The 11163-nt window shown below is 42.7% G+C and overlaps 1 pseudogene; it reads left to right on the top strand.

Moving 5' to 3' along the window:
• Positions 1-1025: 1025 nt before the first annotated feature.
• Positions 1026-1961, top strand: LOC149261462 (putative inactive poly [ADP-ribose] polymerase SRO1; annotated as a pseudogene).
• The last annotated feature ends 9202 nt before the right edge of the window (positions 1962-11163 follow it).

Below are 11163 nucleotides of genomic sequence, written 5' to 3'. Positions count from 1 at the left end.
TAAATCATGTCACTCCTATTTACAATGAGGATTTTAAAGTGTAACTTCTGATTAGGGATGCCTCCGAGATATTTTTTGGAAATTTTTAAAAGATGGCTATTTTTTATTCAAGTAATAACACCATCCTTGCAATTTAGTTTTTCCATGGAAACTTTTCTTGAAATCAGTCTAAACAAATAAGAAGTTTAGCAAGCACTCTATTTTTTAGAGCAAGCTTTATCAAGCACAGGAAATGTGATCACACATAATTACAGGAACATCATTACGAATGCCTATAAATGTTTTTATTTTGCAAGGGAGTGGCAGTACCATATTTCCTTGCATGAGGACATGCAAGATGGTCAATATGGGGAGATGTTGGGCCTCTATTTTGTCTTATTTTTACTAGAAATATATCATGATGTTGTTGGTTAAATGATTAGTGTTGCAAGTATTCGTTACTTCCCTTGTTTTATCAGGATTAAAACATTATTAATAAAGGTTTGTATGTTGCAGGTTTAAAATTGGTTCAATCCTGCCTTTATATAGGCTTTGGTCCTGCATTTACCTTCTTGGACAATGTAGTAGATTCCCACACCATGCAACAGATTCTTGTACCATGCAACATATTCTTGTACCAATTGGGATTCCTGCACTAGTTACAGTGGGCTTCCTGCACTCTGAAGAGTTTCTTGACTACACTCATTTCCAGTTCTCATCGGCATCATATTGGTGTTACATGTGGTTGGATTTTATTGGTGGTATATAAGAGATGATATACTGTATCCACTTGTTATGCTTCCTGCAAAAACAATACCACCCTTTTTGGCATGCACTGTTCATCATTGTGGTCAATGATACAATGGTGCAGCAAGCTGCAATGGTTTTCAAATGTGGTCTTTTGATATATTATAAGAATAGCTGAGGTCGTAACCATTGGAAGCAGGGCTAGATGTTGACTTTAGTTTAATACATTTTGTTACTCTATCGTGCATTTCTTCCTACACATGTTTGGTATCTAGTAATAATTTCCCAATCACAGGAATCTCAGTCCCAATCTTTGGATATGGAGTCCAGTGAATTGGAGCAAGACTCCAGCGACACTGGGAACCTGAGCAAGGGTTTTCTGTCTAAAGAAACAAATGCAACAAATGCAGATTATGGAATGGGTGTGTGTGAATCACAATATGTCCTTTGTATTAATAGTTCTGAAACTTTTGGATATGGTGAGTTAGCTGACAAACTAATTAAATTAGAGAATGGTAATCATGAGTATGTAGCTGTGAGGAACAAGTTTATGGCTGGTCTTAGTACACTTGTAACATTTAGCAGCATTGTTGGTATTTATCGATGTGTGCCATCAAGTTCTTCGGCACAGGCTCGATTGCAGGCATTTCAAAATCACATTGAGATTACTAGAAAATTTCGTGGCAAAGCTAATATCAGATATGCCTGGCATGGTACTTCTCGGAAGGGTGTAGCTGGCATCATATTACATGGTTTTGGCCAAACCAATACACCCAACAATGGGGCAGCTTATGGCATTGGTGTTTATCTTTCTCCAGAAGATTGTTCACATGTCAGTGTTGGCTATTCAGATGTTGACGGAAATGGCTTATGGCACATGGTATTATGCCGAGCAATAATGGGAAACATGGATCAGGTTCAACCTGGCTCTCAACAATTTCACCCTAGCAATGAACACTACGACAGTGGTGTTGATGATATAAAAAAATCCAAAACATTTTATTGTCTGGAGCACACACATGAATACTCATATTCATCCAAAGTATGTTGTGAGCTTTAAAGTCTTTACCCAAATGCATGATTATCCTGGATCAAAAGCAGATCACTTTGCACATAACATTTTGGCAACTGCAAAACATATAATGTTGGATGACAATGCTTCTGGCAACTCGGGGAAGAAGTCGGTCCACCCACAGCATCATTCCAGGAAAAGAGTAACGACTTGCCAGAAATAATTCCTATTTTGACATTTAGTTACAAACTCCATTTTATTCTAGGAAAATTGTTAAGATTCACAATCTTCCCCTATTGTATTTCGATTGGTTGTTAAAATCCCCAATTTGTAATTTGATGCCTATATAAGTTTAAGAGACTGCCTGGAGCAGGGAGGAAATAGATCAGTTGATAGATATACATGCATAGAGGCAAGGACATGCACAGGCACAGAAGGAATGCGTGGAAGGGAGGAGTCGGTCCCAATGTAGCATCACACAGTTATAACCCGTGGACCTCTCCTCTTATTCGTTGGAGTTAAGTGTTGCCTCATGATGTAAAGACTGTGTTTTCAAGAATTAATTAAAGCATTTATAGCCATGCTCTATTTATTTATTTTGTGCATCTCATGGTTTTAACCTCTGTGTGAATAAGGTCGCTCATAGAGGGTGCGAGCTGGCTGGGTTGGCCGCCAGACTAGCTCGACACCGCTCTGCATCTTTTAGATTAAATTTTATTTAAATGATTATTTGTTGTGTGTGAAACTCTTATCATACGATTTGATTACTTTCAGTCTCTTTCCTTCTCCAAACTGATGTTATTTAATCTGCTGCAATGTTTTCTTTTCGACTCCAGAATTGATTTGATTTGCGGCATTTGTGATGAGCCCCAAATTTGGTAACATTTTGGGCTCATTTGGTCTAATTATCCTTGTTCAATCCTTCATTTTTCATAACTTATGCATTATTTTTTAGTATGTTTATGTCATTTGTACGAATAAGGGTAGTTACTCTTCCTAGGTGGCTAACACGTGCTCATTTCAGGTTTTTTTGACATGTGTTGGAGGAAAATCGAGTAGTCATGGGCTAGGAGACAGCCAAGCTTGGGTTGAGGATTCGTAGGGGGGTTGTATATGGCATTAAATAGCCTCCCTCGGGATCTTCACCCCCAACTCCGAGCTCCAAAGGCCACCAAAACCGGATCTAGAAGGCAGCCAAATAGATTTTTGGAAGGAGTTGTTCACTCACAGTTTGGGCAGCCAAGTCCCATAGATTTAGGAGGCCAGCTAGGGCCTCGTGGTGTATAAATGTTAAGGCCTCAGCCTTCGTGAGGGACTTTTGGAAACTCTTGCATACTTTGCACTACAGTGCTGCTAGCTCCATTTTGTTCTCTTGTAGCCATTGTTGGCATAACTCTTGACTTATGATTATTTTTTGATAATGAGAAGCAGTCCGATTTGATATCAGCTCTGAGTTTTCTATAGGAGCCATAGCTCTTGGGGTTGGGCCCAACCTGAGAGCCTAGGGCCTCCTTCTTTGTATTGTTATCTTTTCTTTATGCATTGTGATTTTCCTTTTATGCATTTGAAACGTGTTTCTGTTGAGCAAGATTTAGTTGTGTTGGTTAAATAGGTCACTGTTGATAAATAGAATTGCTTCAGATGTGTAGAATAGATTGGTAGGATAATAACAAATAAAGCTCCAAGAAAAAGGGTTGACAACACTCTCAGTTTCACCTCTCCCTTATTGGATCAGGGGCTGGAATTGCAAAAACAGTGCTGCCCAACAAAAACACTAGTTTGCTTGACCATGCAATCTTTGGTGTAATGTTTTCATTTGTAGAAGTTAGTTATGCGTTCAGGCCTTTGAAATGTTTCTTTGCTTAAGTGTTGTACATGGTTCTCTTTATAAATAAAGCTGTTGTTCATTTGTTTCGTTGACAGTTAGGATAGATTAGCTAAGATTTCGATTGTGTGCAGGACTTGGTTGATTCAGTTAAGTGTACACCGTGCAGGGCATCTCCACCACTCACTCATCTACCTAAGCTTCGTCCAGGCCAGTTGCTCCATCTCCTAGTTAGGTTCCTCGTCTCACAACTGTTCTTCTATCCACGTAACCCTACCTTCTTGCTCCTCCATTGTCTTAGCCTTCTTTAAGTCAAGTCAGCTTTCCACACCCTCTCATCACTCCATCCATCAGTCCCTGGGTCATTTCAGGCCCCTACCCTACCTCCCTATCCATTCATGCATCTTCTCTCACTCACCCATCCTCCAAAATCCAATTTTAAAACATCCTATAGAAATTTCTGAACATCCTGTAGAAATCCCTGAAACATCCTGTAGAACCCCTGCAGACTTCCTGTAGAAGCTCACAAATGAGGTTGCTGGATAGCCAAACTTTGTGAAACTCTCCGGAAGAGTGTTAGGGACTCCTTAGACCCTCTCTGAACCTTCCCAACCTTTTCCAAGCATTTCTCTTCCTTGATCCACCCCTGCATAGTAAAAAGCCAGTTAAAACACATGCATGATAATTCTAATAACTTACTCAAAAATACAAAAAGATGTTTTCTTCAGATAGAGGTAGCCTAGGCACATGCATTTTACCTTCATAGAAGTAATGGCATCTCTTTTAATAGTTTGCATTCTCTCCTTTGCATCAGTAGGACTAGCTGGTAGAATTAGGGTTTGCTAGGGTTTATGTTACTTTTTGGCTTTCAGTTTCTTTCTGCAAGTAGATCAACTTCCTTTGAGTTAGCTTCCATCCATCAGTTAAAAAGCTTCTTCTAAGAGCTCATAGAAGTTGGCTTAAGCCCCTAGTGGACTTGTGCCAGCTGACCAAGTGACAGTTGCGACAAGAGCTAGTACTTGTGCATACAGCACCGTCGCTTCCATGTTTGTTACGAACTACCGGGTTGATAAAAGTAAAGAAGGGAGTCCCAGGAGTTGCAGCATTATTGCTGCAATACTGGAGCCCACCATCTTTTTGGCACCGTTGCCGGGGAAGCGTCAGAGTATTGGTGATTGTTGCTTTTCTTCTATTTTCCTACACTCGCCTTCTGCTAAATAGTTTATTTCATTTCCGCAAAAGTAAAGTAGATATTTCCTGCTTTCATAGATTAGCATTTCAATTCCGCAATTTCAATTCTGCAAGCGTAGATTAGCATTTCAATTCTGCAAGCATAGATTAGCATTTCAATTCTGCAATTTCAATTCTGCAAGCGTAGATTAGCATTTCAATTCTGCAAGCGTAGACTAGCATTTCATTCCTGCAATTTCATTTGAGCAACATAGCTTAGTCCTTTCGTACTTTCATTTCAATTCCGCATTTTCATTTCAGCAAGATAGCTAGTTGCAGTTCAATCTATTTTCAGTTTTGCAGGTGCCAGGAAAAAAAAAAAAAGCAAAAAGCAATCAAAAGCCTTTCCATTTCATGCCTCGTAGGAACAGAGATAAAACCGGCAAATTCTTACCCAACACCCCCACCACTTCACTGAGTCACCCTTCTCTCTTCTTTGGTGACAGTGATCCAGAAGAACCTATAGGTGAGCCTCCTGAGATATATGAAGATCCTATAACAGAAGAAGAGTTAGAGAACACTTCATCTGAAGCCATGGCTGAAGACCGAAATGGTAGAAGAGAAGATGAGAGAATAGAAGGTGCCTTTCCCATCTGAGAGACCAATGGAGACATGAAAATGAAAAACATAAGCCCCTATGCTTTACCTCACTTCCATGGATTGACTACTGAAGACCCTGATACCTTCCTGTTTGAGTTTGTTGTCCTTTGTCGAACCGATGACTATACAGAAGATGAACAAAAATTGAAACTCTTTCCCTCCACCCTCAAGGATGCAGCATTACGTTGGTTCATGGGCTTACTTGGGAACAGTATCACCACTTGGACTCAGATGTAGCAAGCTTTCAATACTAAATACCGGGACTACTGTAGGTCCAAGGAAGCCAAGGGGGAAATCTTTTGGATGACCATGGGAAATGATGAGTCTTTAGAAGATTATGAGGAAAGGTTCCAACTTAGCTATAAACAGGCCAGGTGCACACTTGACCCTGAATCTCTCAAGTTGGTCCTGCTCCGAGGAGTCCCTGAAGACCTTCTAGATACCCTCCACATGCTAGCTGGAGGAGATATTTACCAACTACCTTATGAGGATATAAAGACTGTGTTTAGAAACCACTCTAGGGCAGCCCGGAAAAGAGGCAGGGGAAACCCACTTTCGGCTAGTACTACTTTCTCCAAGCATGAGTTTGTTAATCAGCTGGAGGACCTCAAAACTGAGGTGAGATAGACCATTGCCATGCAACTTGATACATTCCGAATCCAACAAAAGAAAGAGGAAGCTGAGAGGGCTTTGGTCATCTTCTGTCCTAGGTGTACAAGGAAGCACCCTAAGAACGAGTGTCCATTACACTCAGTAGAGGTATGTTTCGTTTGTGAGGAGGACCACCCCACAAACCAATTCCCAACCTTACCTGGATTTAAGTCCATATACCAAGGAACTGAGGCACCCACTGAACCTCTCTACTTCCTCAACCAAAGGAGGCCGCATGGACCTAGACCTTACCAGCAGGGGATGCAAGGGACATCCCAAGCTTATTATAGCCCCAACCAATCTGCTCCTATGCCTTCTTGGGGTCCCCCTGCTCATCCTTCCTGGTCTGTGCCTCCTCCATGGTCTTACCCACCTCAATACCATACTCAGCCCACTACTCATTCGTTTCACTCACATGTCCAACCACAGCCTCAGTGGAATGCACCTCAACCGGGGTGGAGGCCCCAGTACAACACTCCTCCCACCATTTTGCCTCCACCACCGGCTCAACCACAACCATTACCTCCTGCTCCTCCAAGACAACCCCAAATGCCTGCTCAACCGAACCCGAACCCCAACAACCGACAGGCCTAGCAGGTATATACTAGGGAAACAACATGCCCTACCTATGCTATGGAAATCCAGGAGATCAACCTGCGATCTGGGAAGACTCTTCCGGATCGCCAGCCTCCTCCTCCAGAGGACGAGGAAGATAAACAGGAAAGTGAACCTAAGGCCATTCCACCCTTTCCTGAGAGACTAACAGTAACCACACAACCCGACCTAGAAGAGAATGAGCTTCTGGGAGAACTCAAACAGTTGTGTGTGAAAATACCACTTCTCCAAGCCATCAAAGATGTACCGATATACAACAAATTGGTTAAGGAAAAGTATTTCAGGCACCCAGGCAGGCGAAAAAGAGATGCCTCAACCATCAATGTCATAGGACAACTATCTGATCTTATGTTGGGGCAAGTAATCTGTCCAAAGTATTTGGATCCTGGGAGTCCTGTAGTTGATGTCCACATCAATGGCACCATCATACCCCACACTTTGATTGATTTAGGGGCTGCCATTAATGTGATGACCAGGGATACCATGCTCAAACTCAACCTTCAGGGTTCCTTAAGGAAGACCTCGACAGTCCTGTAGTTGGAAGATCGCTCCACCGTGACCCCCGAAGGGATTGTGGAGGATGTCTTGGTCTCTGTTGACTCTTGGGAGTATCCTGCGGACTTCTTGGTTCTTCAACCAAAGGAAAAGCTTACTGGATACCCCCTTATTTTGGGAAGACCTTGGTTAGCCACTGCAGATGCTTACATAAGCTGCCAAGCAGGAAACATGACCATCAAAAATGGTCCTATGTCCAAGCAGCTAGTCCTATACCCTCCTGCCCAACCTCTATTAGAGCATGACTTACCACTTTGGTTGGAAGAAGGAGAAGAGGATGAGGTGTACTATGCACCCTTGTGCACCTTAGAAACCACCAGGGGAGGTCCTCAAACTGAGGATGATTTGATTGAGACCTTGATTCAGAATCCGCCTCCCAGTGCATTGTCCTTAGAGAAATTGGTGGAGGATACTCAAGCCAGCACCTTAGTGGACCTTTGTGTGACTGATCCAATCTCTCCCAGAGTTAAAAATGTGGAGTTTGGCCCCGAGAGAACGTTAAAGATCAGCTCCTCCCTATCTCCTTCCCAGGAAAAGGAGCTGTATAGTCTGTTGGCCAGTCATCTAGATGCTTTTGCTTGGAGCTATAAGGAAATGAAAGGAGTCCATCCTTCGGTCTGTACCCATCACATCTACATTAAAGAAGATTGTAAACCAGTCAGGCAACCTCAGAGGAGAATGAATCCAGCCCTTAAGGACATTGTCAAAGAAGAATTGCAAAAATTGTTGGATGCAGGATTCATCTACCCCATCTCGGATAGCGAGTGGGTGTCCCCTCTGGTGTTGGTACCCAAGAAAAATGGAAAGTGGAGAATCTGTGTGGACTACCGAGAACTGAACAAAGCCACCAAGAAAGACCACTTCCCTCTGCCTTTCATAGATCAAGTGTTGGATGGATTGGCAGGAAAGAAGTTTTTCTCTTTCCTAGATGGGTTTAGTGGGTATAATCAGATCCAAATCAGCCCGGAAGACCAAGATAAGACCACCTTCACTTGTCCTTGGGGTACCTTTGCTTACCGAGTCCTTCCCTTTGGGCTATGCAACGCTCCTGCCACTTTCCAAAGAGCAGTATTGAGCATATTTTCTGAGCTGGTCCATGATTCGGTGGAAATCTATATGGATGACTTCGCTCCTTATGGGTCCAACTTCCAGGAAGCATTGTCAAATCTGGGAAAAGTTCTAACCAAGTGCATTGAGATGAACCTGTCCCTTAGTCCTGAAAAATGTGAATTCCTGATGACTGAAGGGATCGTGCTAGGACATACCATTTCTCGCCAAGGATTGCAGGTGGATCCTAATAAAATTGCTCTCATCAAAAAGGTTCCACCTCCTCAGAAGGTAAGAGATGTTCGGAGTTTCGTAGGCTTACCAGGATATTATAGAAGATTCATTAAAGACTTCAGTAAGCTAGCCTCGCCACTGTTTGGCCTCTTAGCAAAAGATTTTGAGTTCAAATGGACGGACGATTGTCACAAGGCTCTGAATGAATTAAAGGATAAGTTGGTGTCCGCCCCGATATTGAGAGGTCCAAACTAGTCCCTACCTTTCCACATCCACATTGATGCCTCGAACAAAGCCATAGGGGCAGCCTTAGGACAGGTTGAACAAAAACTCCCATATGTCATATACTTTGTCAGCAAAAACTTATCCAAGGCAGAAATGAATTATACTGTAACTGAGAAAGAGTTCTTGGCCGTGGTCCATGCCCTGAACAAGTTCCAACACTACATCACTGGCTATCAAACATTTGTACATACTGATCATGCTGCAATTAGATATTTAATGAATAAACCGGATGTGAATGCTCGTATTATTAGATGGTTACTTTTGTTACAGCAGTTTGATTTGACTATCGTTGACAAACCAGGTAAAGAAAATGTTGTTGCTGACTTCTTGTCTAGAATGGATTTACCTGCAGGTGAAGATGGAACAGTGGATGACCAGATGCCAGATGAACATCTGTTTGCTATCTCAGTACTCTCTCCATGGTTTGATGTTATAGCAAACTATCTGGTCTCAGCACAATTCCCTCCGCATCTATCCTCAAGAGAGAAAAGCAGAATTGTGAGGAAAAGTGTCTCATTCACTTGGATCGGGGGCAACCTGTTCAAACTTGGCCCCGCTCAAATCTTAAGGCGTTGTGTAAGGGAGGAGGAAGTCTTTGACATCCTCCTAACCTGTCATGATGGGCCTTGTGGAGGATATTTTGCAGCCAAGAGGACTGCCTTCAAAATTCTACATGCAGGCTACTATTGGCCCACGCTTCATCAAGATGTCAAAAGATATATCAGCCAATGTGACTGATGCCAAGCTGACTCCAAGGGACGAAATGCCTCTCCAACCTCAAGTGACCCTTGAACCATTTGAGAAGTGGGGTATGGATTTTGTGGGTCCTATCAGTCCTCCTTCAAGGCAAAGGTCTTACATCATTGTGTGCACAGACTATCTGACAAAGTGGGCAGAAACCAAGGCAATCAAAGCAGCGACAGAAGAAAAGGTGGCTGAGTTCTTAAGAGAAAACATCTTCGACAAATTTGGCTACCCGAGAGAGTTAGTCACCGATCAAGGAAGCCAGTTCACCTCCAACTTAATTGAAGACTTGCTCTCTCAACACAAGATCAAGCATAGGACTTCCACCCCCTATCATCCTCAAGCAAATGGGCAGGTGGAAGTCACCAATAGAGAATTAGAAGGGATTTTGACTAAGGTGGTGAGCAGCAGCAGAAAGGATTGGGCAGATCGCCTGGTTGAGGCCACTTGGGCTTACAACACCACTTGGAAGATCACAACCGGCTTCAAACCTTATGAGCTGGTCTATGGGAAGAGAGCTTTGCTGTCAATTGAGTTCAAGTACAGCACATTGAGGATGGAAGCTCAGCTGGACCTAGATCTCAACCATGCCCAACAAGAAAGGTTATTGCAGCTGAATGGGCTAGATGAACACCGAATGCAGGCCCTTCTCCACTCAAAAGTGGTTCAACTTTAGAGGAATATATGGCATGACCGGCACCTCAATGATAAACAATTCGAGCTGGGCGATTGGGCGCTGTTGTATTATTCCAGACATAAGGATTTCAAGGGAAAGCTGAGGACAAGATGGCTAGGACCATATGCAGTGGAGAAGTGTAATGACAATGGTTCTGTCCTTATTTGGACCATTGATGAGGAAGCCATCCCCATGCTCGTCAATGGGCACCGACTAAAGATATACAGGAAACCTCTTTCGAGGCAAGAGTTCATCAAAACTGTGGAAAAATCGGTGCTGGTCATAGAGAAGGGTTCTGCCTCTGTTTTGGGCATACCCTGAGCATCATAAAAAAATAATAATAATAAATAAAATAAAATAAATAAATAAATAATATATATATATATATATATATAATAAGAAAGATCCTTGGGTGAAAACCTTTCTGAGGCACCCAAGGCAGATGGTAGGGGTGAAAACCTCATTGAGGCGCCCCTGCTGTCTCTCTGAAAAAAGAAATGGAATAAAAAGACCCTTGGGTGAAAACCTCTCTGAGGCGCCCAAGGCAGATAGTATAGGTGAAAACCTCATTGAGGTGCCCCTGCTGTCTCTTAAAAAAAAAAAAAAAAAAAGAAAAAAAGGGAAAAGAAAAAAGAGGAGGCAGAAACAGGAAAACAGGCTTAATCTTTGGAAATTGATGCAGGTTGCAGGTATTCCATGCAAAAAGGAGGCCTCTCAACTCAAGGACAAGGGTCCCTACCATGCTACCAGGCGACCTCACAAGCACTCCCTCCATAAACACTCATCTCTTCCAAGGTTTGGGCGCAATCTGGTCATAGTTTAGCCTTCTACAGGAAGCTACAGGACTTTCTACAGGAAGTTTTGTATTTCTACAGGAAACATCCTGTAGAGCCTTTGGACGGGCCAGGACCGACTATGAAGGAGAATTTGAGGCTCGAAGTCCGATGAGGAGGCATGCAACCA

Source organism: Pinus tabuliformis, chromosome 6 (assembly GCF_031772625.1).
Source record: "Pinus tabuliformis cultivar Carrire ecotype Pingquan chromosome 6, CPIR1, whole genome shotgun sequence".
Classification (NCBI taxonomy): domain Eukaryota; kingdom Viridiplantae; phylum Streptophyta; class Pinopsida; order Pinales; family Pinaceae; genus Pinus; species Pinus tabuliformis.
The sequence above is the reverse complement of the archived record's forward strand: the minus strand, read 5'-3'. Positions and strand labels throughout refer to the sequence as shown.